General features: G+C 38.1%; 1 long non-coding RNA gene across 9 annotated transcripts; it reads right to left on the reverse strand.

Annotated features, from left to right (window-relative positions):
• Positions 1-2,560: 2,560 nt before the first annotated feature.
• On the reverse strand, positions 2,561-5,533 carry LOC127080801 (uncharacterized). Of its 9 annotated transcripts, none has more exons than XR_007788048.1 (7): positions 5,121-5,530; positions 4,360-4,532; positions 4,123-4,253; positions 3,964-4,000; positions 3,767-3,863; positions 3,005-3,603; positions 2,561-2,890 (listed from the first exon to the last, which is right to left on the reverse strand). It is a non-coding gene; the product is annotated as an uncharacterized LOC127080801 (long non-coding RNA). The 9 variants fall into 9 exon arrangements; XR_007788050.1 differs by having other exon boundaries at positions 3,005-3,123; positions 3,253-3,281; positions 3,505-3,603; positions 3,767-4,253; positions 5,121-5,526; XR_007788047.1 differs by having other exon boundaries at positions 3,005-3,281; positions 3,505-3,603; positions 3,767-4,253; positions 5,121-5,527.
• Positions 5,534-8,198: the final 2,665 nt, after the last annotated feature.

Raw genomic sequence — 8,198 nt, forward strand, 5'->3', positions numbered from 1 at the left:
GGAGCTAATAAGAACATCAAAAGAATCATCCAAAAAATGGTTAAGACATACAAGGACTAGCATGAGATGCTACCCTTTGCTCTGCACGGTTACAGAACCTCGGTCTGCACATCCACTAGGGAAACTCCATACTCATTGGTGTATGGGATGGAGACCGTCCTAGCAATTGAAGTCGAGATTCTTTGACTCAGGGTTATAATGGAGGATGGCCTCGATGAAGCTGAATGAGTTCAATCACGGTATGACCAGCTGAATCTGATCGAAGAAAAACGTTTGACGGTCGTTTGTCATGGTCAGTTGTACCAAAGACGCCTCAAACGAGCTTTTGATAAGAAAGTTCTTCCTCGTGAGTACCGCGCAGGAGAACTCGTGCTCAAAAGGTATCCTTTTATTCACTCAAATCCTCGAGGTAAATGGACTCCCAACTACGAAAGATCTTTCGTCATTAAAAATGCCTTCTCGGGTGGAGCTCTAATCCTCACAACAAAGGATGAGAAAGATTTCCCATCTCCGGTGAATGCAAACATAGTCAAAAATATTATGTCTAAAAATAAATGATAATAAAAGTCCGCTAGATTAATCCTCATGGAATTACTCTAGCCAAAAATGGTTATCCCGATGGACCAAAAAATGAACTGTCCATGCAAAAGTTAGGGACTAAATAAAAATATAAAGCTCGCTAATTCGAAAACGCTAAAGGGCGGCTTAGACAAAAAGGAGCATCCTGGTGGACAAAAAAATAAAAGATGTTCGGGCAAAAGATAGGGATAAAGGCATTGACTATGATCCTTGAGCCCATTATGCTACAAACTAGATCTCAGACGGTCGAAGATCGATCCAATCATCGTCAATCAAAGCAAGGTCTTGGGATTCAGATCATATGGTGGATAAAGGCCAATATTGTAATCGATAGAAAAGTATAAAAAAATATTTTCCATTTCATTTATTTTTCAACTTTTGTGATGTCCTCTTTAAGGATGTTTGCATATCTGTAAACACCATATATACAACCCTGGTTATAATCAATAAAATTTAGTTTTCTTTCATCATTTTGTTCTGTTTCTCCTGCATTTTGTTTGCAAAATAATTGATTTACCTTATTCACATAATGTTTTAAAATCTCGGAGAATAATAAAAGTTATATTAAAGGAAAACTTTATGCATTATAGTAAAATCTCGATGACCTAAAAAGATGATCGGTGGTTTGAAAGTTCTGCTTGAACGCTTGGGACATCTAGATGATTGCCCAGTGGGATCATGTATCCCAGTATTCTTCAGCAGGTTTAGATGGATCCTTGACAGCAGTGTTAACACCATGACTTTGCAATATCAACCTCTTTGGCATAATCGATGAAGAGTCGGAGTTTCTCTCCGTACCAAAGAACCATGACCCACAAATAACACATGTCTAACCATGTGAACATTCATGCATCATGAAAATAAAGAATACATCATGCAACGTGCATATCATGCTCTCCGCTTTGATCTCCCCATAAAATTTCAGAATATACATCAGTAGTGTGATTGTCCGTTCCGGCAAATTTTTGGATACGTTAGTATTTAATCCTCTTCTACCTTGAATACTTGAAAAGCTTCCTCAATTCTTGTATTCAGGTTCAAGAAGATTAAATAGGGGCAGATGTTGTACCCCAAAATTTGCCCTCCATTTTTTCATATTTCCATCCAACCACTTGACTTGGAGACCAGTTTCTTACATTAGCAATTCATTCATATGCATCATCCATTTAACTAGTGGATCACCATAGATTCAAAGCACTTGGCTGGTGGAGCTAGGGTTTGTATGTGGAATCATTTCAAAGGTGTGACTTGGACTTTCATCAAAGTAGGGGATGTAAAACCCTAATTTCTTGATGATGGAGGTATAGATCCAACAAGGTGCTACCCCATCAACCTTTAGAGGTCTCCAAAACCCTCATCCTGGATGATATGAGAAGAGGGTCTCTTGAAGCTTCTTTGGGCCTTGGTAAGGGTTCATACATTAGAAGACTGGTTATTAAAGCATCTAGCTTGATTCAAAGTACTTGATTAAGGAGGTTGGCCTCACCGAAACCCTAATCAAGGTTGGGTTGATTTTGTTGAACTTTGTTGCTTGACTTCCCATCCGGTAACATCCAAAACCCCAACTTCATCCACCTTTCACCCATTGAATGATTGGTGCCTATTTTGATCCTTATCCATCTATCTTGGCTCAAATCTTCGTGTCACAGTTCCCATACTTGACTTCATCCATGCCATTTCATCTGGTCACCTCAAATACTTGGCCTGCCCTTTGTTGGTTTGCATTTTAGGTCATTGGTCGTGAATTTAATATATGTCTTGTTGTTGGTGCATTTATGGCTTTATCTATTCAAAACACTAAAACCTATTGTACCATAATCCAAATGGTGGTCAAATCTATTGATTCATGTTCAAGCCTTAGTCTTATTTCATCAAGTCATAGCCTTGTTATTGAGCCATGTAATGTGATCATTGCATGTTACAAGTCATGTCATGTTCTTTTCGTTTCAAAATCAAGCATATATGTACAAGGAGAAAACCATTTTCAAACCATTTTCAATCCATTTAAAACTAATTTCTTTCAGTCCATTATAATCCATCACATTGGTCATTACATGAAAAATACATTTTTTTACAACTTTGACCAAGGGTTGACTTTGGTAAACAATTGACTTTTTGGTCAACTTTGGCCAAAGTCAACTCTACCTTTTTCTTCCAAAAGGCCTAAAAATCTAAATCCATATCCTAACTACATTCCTAATCTTGAATATTTGAATCTTTGGTCATGGAATTTGTCTTTGGCACATGATAATCCAAATGCCAAGTTTGATGTCTTGTTGCCTTATCTAACCACACTCCATGTACACATGACCTACAAGGAAAAATGCCAAATCATGACCAAAAACTTAGCAAAACGATGAAGCAAAAACCATGACCTGCATGAACTCAAGGCAACAAACCAAAGCCAAGGTTGCAAGAGATTTACCTATAGCAAAATGAACAATGCAAATCTGCCAAGAACAAGCAACACTCATGTGTCATCCTGCTGTAGCACCATGAGCCAACAAGACCTGCTGCTACATGCTACAGAACCATGATGCCATGCTGCAAAATATGAACAGGACTCATGACAAACCAAGCCAAAATAATGTTGAACTATGGTCACCTGGTGTAAGCCTTGACAGTACACAGTGCTGCACTTTGAGGCATAATGTGCCAGGACTGGTTGCATACCTGGTGCAAGGCAAGGCCAAGAACAATACCTGGGCATGGAAAAGACCAAGTCAGAACACTTAGCATATTATGCAAAGTCAGGATTACAAAGATCAGGAGACAAGCCAATGAATACACATGCATCTCATTAATCATGTTAATCACTAACATTGATCTAATGGAAATTAATAGAATAGTTCTAACTGGGCAAAAGGTTTTAGCATGGTTCACTCATGTTCATGGCAAAACAATCAAAGGGACATGAGTCTTTACACAATAGGAAATAAGCAACCAAACAAGCATTGCCTAAGCCAACATTGAACCAAAGTCAGAATTGCAATGACCACCCTGTTGCACAAGACAAAATAGTACCTACAAATTTGAACCATCAAAACATTGAGTCAAGTCAGAAGCTTGCTCAGACCTAGCCAAAGTGTGACACAAATCAAAACCATATGCAAAAAAGAACCAGCTGTAGAATAGACAACCAAGATCACTTATATAATGAAACATTTTAACCTAACAAAATCCTTACCAATATCAAGGTATTTCAATGGATTAAGTTCAAATGGAAGGGGTTGTCCACAAGGAATGTTACACCATGACACCAAGTCGCAAAGCAAATATTGGACCTGCAAACAACAACATAGTGGATAACAGAACAAGGCCAAAATTATCCCAATTGGTCATACAAGGATAGCATTGATAAAAACATAAACCATCATGGAGTACATTGGCATGCCACATCATCATCATCATCAGCAATCACCTGCAAAACAATAAACATCAACAAGATCCAGCATCCAGCATTAAGTCTCATCTCTCATGCCAAACAGGATGTGCCAAAACCAAAGAAATAGAAAGTTAAACCAATATTGCAGACTTGTTTACATTGCATAGCAGGCCAAGGAGAATGCAATCATAAGCATGAAAAGCAACTGGCATGAATGTCATCACTACCCTACATCCAATCCTGGAATTAGTCACAACTACACCAAGGCCAAGCATGACATATCAGCTCCCTTCAGTCAAGTAACATACATGACAGACATGGAATTAGCAAAAAGCATAAATCACTGCTAAACATGTTTGTGAAAAGTGAACTACACAACAACAATAAGAACTCACCAAAACATGATCTCACCAACCATGACCATCGACCTGCTGTAACCTCACCATGACTCGCTGCATCAATACACATCCGCCTTGAACCTACAGTCATGCCCTACATTCATACATCATGACCTGTAGCAACATCCATCAAGCCTTGACCATCATCATCACCATTAACATGATGCAACCTGGAACATTAAAAAGCCATACAAAAACTAAATACACATTTCAGATATTCAATTCACTAGCAGTCAGTTTAACTAACATTCTAATAACAGAGCGATGACAGTTCAAAATTTCAATTGATTCTCCTTTGATTAAGGCTAACTAACTAATGCATTAACTAACTTCAATTGGAGTCCACTAACTGCATAAATAGTTAACAATGTTAATTCTTGTAACAAAGTTACTCATTGTTTGAACTAACCCTAACCACTGCCCTAACCTTCAACAAACTCTGCCCAACTCTACCCCATTCTGTTACAAGTTGTGAGCCCTATAAATCAAACCTCACACTCACATCCAAAGATTTGGATCATAATACCAAAATCTCAAAATCTTTGCATCATCCTCAATCTCTCAACCCTCACTCAAATATCTTCCTAATAAGTCATTGGAGCTTCACATCGAAGCTTTAACTCGCTTGAGCTATAGCCCTTACGCCATTCTGATTACACATTCTGGTTCGCTTGCAGCGGCATTAGCAAGAAGAAGAAGAAGAAGAAGAAGAAGACAGAGAAAGTGAAAGCAAAATAGAAAGACTCAAGACCACTTACCTGGAAGCTCATCGTCGCCGTCACCACCGTTGCTGGAGAATTTCACAGGTTAGTGCTTCTTCCTTGTTTCACTCACTTCTTGATGTCAGGGTGTGAGTTTCGGTTAAGGGAATCAAATCCCTAACCTCTGAGGCTTTGATTCCAAGAGTGTAGGATTTTATTTTAGCTAGGAAGTTTAGGGTTCTTGAATTTTTGGCTTCGATTTAGAGGATGGAGGAGGAATCAGGCTTCGTTATTGTGTTGGTTAGATTCAGGGTGAAGAGATATAGAAGACGATGTAGTTGCTTTAGGCCTTATAACTCCGTCGCTGCCGAAGGCGACCTCCAGCGCGGCGGATGGAACCAGAGATCAATGGAGGGAAAACAATCTTTTGACTCATTTTGACTTTCCAGCACGTGAAGAGCATGCTCCAGATGGCTAATGTGCGGTCTGGGCCTCTTTGGGCCCAGTCATTGTGCTACTTTACACCTCCTAGTGTTGTTGTCATGTTCTTCGCTTGTTGATAGAAAGACCCTTGGGCCTAAGGCCCACTCACTTTTCACACTGCCTTCATTTCGTCTGCACCCCCACACTGGTTGCAGTAGCGCATGGGCCTTCGTTTTGAGGCCCATGTCCGATTTCAAATCACACCCCCAATTTTGTTGGGTTAGGTTTTTGTTTGTTTTTGGATTTAGTTAACAACCAATGTTTTAATTAGCAATTAGTGAATCTTAGTTAGCAATTAGGATTTAATTAGGATTTTAAGTCTTAATTAATTATGTTAGATTAGTGTGATTAGGATTTAATTCCTAATTATTTAATTAGTTAAAAAAGGACTTTAGATGCTAGAAATAATTTGAGTAGCTAAGTAGATTTAGAAAATAAGAAATTAGATTTTAGAAATATTAACCCTTTAGTCTAATTAGGTTTTAAATTTGGATAAGTTTAGTTAGCTCCTTTAGAATTAGATTTAATCAAGTTTTTTTAGGATCTAGATTTAGACTTTTAATTTAGTTTTTCTTTATTAGAAAATTAATTCAATATCATATTTTGTGAATTGATCATTTTACCCTTCAATGGCTATTTTGTCATTCTTACCATACAATTGCATGCTCCCTTAGGAATTTTGACTTAGAATTTTTAATCGAATTTTCAAGGCATGATCCCTTAGGCTTAGATTGTTAATCAAACCATGAGTAATTATTACATGTACCATTAGGCTAGTTTGATTAAATTCTCATCTTTAGATTAGGTTTAACCTTAATTTCCAATTAATCCAAATCTTTCGATTCAAACTGATCAAAAGTAATTTTGATCAATTAAATCCTTTGAACTTGTATAATCCCATAGTCTAAGTCGAGTGACCAAAAGACCCTTGGTCACTTAATAAGACTTTTTTCTCTAAGCTGTGAAGCTCAAGGCCTCAAGTCAGATTCTCAACCAGGCATCCTCAGTCATACCAAGCAGTGGATAATACAAGCACATCAAAGGTGAAATCTTCAAAAGCTTGTCAAATCAAAGCTAGAATTGTGTGGCATGAGCCTTAAGCAATAGAGAAGGAATGAGACTAGAGAATTCCTACCCCTCATTCTGAATATCTTTGGATATGGGACGAATGACCCAATGCTCATCGTATTCACCTCTATTCATATACTTTAGCATAATTCTAATCATGCAATTGACAAGTCTCTCGTCTCTCTCTCTCTCTCTCTCTCTCTCTCTCTCTCTCTCTCTCTCTCTCTCTCTCTCTCTCTCTCTCTCTCTCTCTCTCTCTCTCTCTCTCTCTCTCTCTCTCTCTCCACAAAGCAATGCAACAAGCAAGGACTACATCAACAACTTATCAATCATAATTCAAGTTGTACGGCATAAGCCTTAAGAAATGGATAAAGAATGGGACTGGAGGATTCCTACCCCCATTTTGAATATCTTTGGGTACGGAACACTTGACCCAGTTGATCATGGTATTCACCTCCATTTATAGACTTTAGTGCAATTAACGATTGATAAGGTCTTCAATTACAATAAACAATAACAAATACTCTTGTCCAGTAACTTGAAGGTCAGGATGAGAATTACATGCCACGAGCCTTAAGTAGTAAAGAAGGATTGAGACTGGAGCTTTCCTACACTCATTCTGGATATCTTTGGGTGCGGGACGTTTGGCCCGTTGCTTATCATATCCACCTTTAATCATAGACTTTACTGTGATTCTTATCAAATAACTATCAAGTCTATTCCACTCTTTCACTCCTTTTTCCTCCTTAATCATCTTGCTTTCAGCCCTAGTGGGTTGAACTACGAAATCTCTGATTTCCTCATTGCATAATAAGGATACATAGGCAGGAGAATTCAGATTTTTCATGATCTACCTTATGTATTAATCAATCATTATCCATTCATTCAATCAATACCATATTTTTGAGATCAAATATACTTCTCTGTGGACTTCTTGTACATCCTTTTAGGACGATTTAGCGGCAGTCCACCTCATCAATCAAGAGTTGTTTGGGTCATACCCCCAAACATTTAATTCAGTCTTTTGGGGTTTAAAAACCACCTTGCTCTTCAATTCAAAGTCTATCTCTTTCTTGGATCCAAGATATTATACTTCTTTGATCTCAAACTGTTTGTTCCCCATCCAGTGATACATTGTTCCTTGTACACAACAATACTTTCTCTTGGGCCCCGCCTATACCCTTTTAGGACGATATAGCGAAAATCCGTCTTGTGAATCAAGATTTGTTTGGTTGGCACCCAGATACTTAATTCAGTCTTTGTTTTTGGCTTTACCCTATAGCGGCAACCATGCTAGCCCACATACTGGTAAATGCATGTTTACTCTTTGATTCCAAGTTCCATCCATTTGTGGGTTTCGTTGATACCATGTTATTGGTACAAGTTATACTTTTCATCACTTATCTCTCTCTTTGTTCTCATGGTTCCACGAACTACGGTTTCTCTTACTTTCTCATTGCATAATGAGAATACGTAGACACGAGGATGTGAATCCTTGGCGAGCATACTTTTAATCATTTCTTCTTCCGCCTTAGGGCATCATTCATATCTTTCACAATCCATTATCTAGCTTAGATCATAAAC

The sequence above is a fragment of the Lathyrus oleraceus genome, chromosome 5 (assembly GCF_024323335.1).
Source record: "Lathyrus oleraceus cultivar Zhongwan6 chromosome 5, CAAS_Psat_ZW6_1.0, whole genome shotgun sequence".
NCBI classification, from domain to species: domain Eukaryota; kingdom Viridiplantae; phylum Streptophyta; class Magnoliopsida; order Fabales; family Fabaceae; genus Lathyrus; species Lathyrus oleraceus.